The following is a 1,069-nucleotide window of genomic DNA, read 5'->3' as shown; positions in this document are numbered from 1 at the left end:
TCTGTGTGCGAATTTACCGACGCGCCCTTTTTTCTGCAACGCCATCTCTCACAAGATCGATCACCTACAGTTAGACACATGTACTGCTCTGTTTATCGTTGTGTGTGTCACCTAAGCGTACGAATTATCACAAATTGCAGTTGGAACGATAAATCTTTTTCTACGCTTTTAATCGTAGCTCAAAAGGTCTTGTATTATTTATTCCTGTAAGCCGAATGGGGCGAGCTACTTATTTTGTACATATGAGCTACAGAACTTTTATACTAATGACATGTGTATGTCAGGTGATAGGTTACGTTTGCTGGACGACCCGAAAAAAGGTAATTTTTTAATTTTTTGTCGTTTTTACTACAAAAAAATAGCTCGCCCCATTACATTTTATGTCTAGTTCAATCCTGTAAAAGCGATTTTAATTCCGTTCAGTATTTTCGAAGTTATCATTCCAACTGCAATTGTCGGTAATTTCCGACCTTTCAGCATCCTCTTAAGAAACTGAAACCTAATGCAGTACCGACAATTTTTGGATTTTATTTAAAAAAAACAGACTAACAAAATGTCTCCGTTCGAAATGCGATTAATTACAGTAAATGTGACTTTACCATATGCTTTCTTTCTAAAAGTTTTAATGCATTATGTGTTTACTTTAAGCAGGAATTACAAAATTCACCATCAACAAGTTATAGCCATCAAGAATCAATAGAAAAAGATGAAGTATTATTAGAAAAGTGCAACAGTCAAATTAATCCTAGTACCATTGACGATTCTGATACAGTTATAGAAAAGAATTCTGGTCAGTTATTTGAAGTGCGATCATTTACAGTAAGTATAACTTTATCGTAAGCTTCCTTTCTAAAAGTTTAAATACATTAGCTTATACTTTTACTTAAGCAGGAATTACAAAATTCACCATCAACAAGTTATAGCCATCAAGAAACAATAGAAGAAGATGAAGCAGTATCATCAAAAAAATGCAACAGAAGTTTATTGGACAAACAAGCAAAAGAAATTATGATACTAAGAAAAAAATTGAAAAATACAAGAAACACTCTTACGCAAGTACAAAAAAGAA

Source organism: Wasmannia auropunctata, unplaced genomic scaffold, assembly GCF_000956235.1.
Source record: "Wasmannia auropunctata unplaced genomic scaffold, wasmannia.A_1.0 LD336088.1, whole genome shotgun sequence".
Taxonomy (NCBI): domain Eukaryota; kingdom Metazoa; phylum Arthropoda; class Insecta; order Hymenoptera; family Formicidae; genus Wasmannia; species Wasmannia auropunctata.
The sequence above is the reverse complement of the archived record's forward strand: the minus strand, read 5'-3'. Positions refer to the sequence as shown.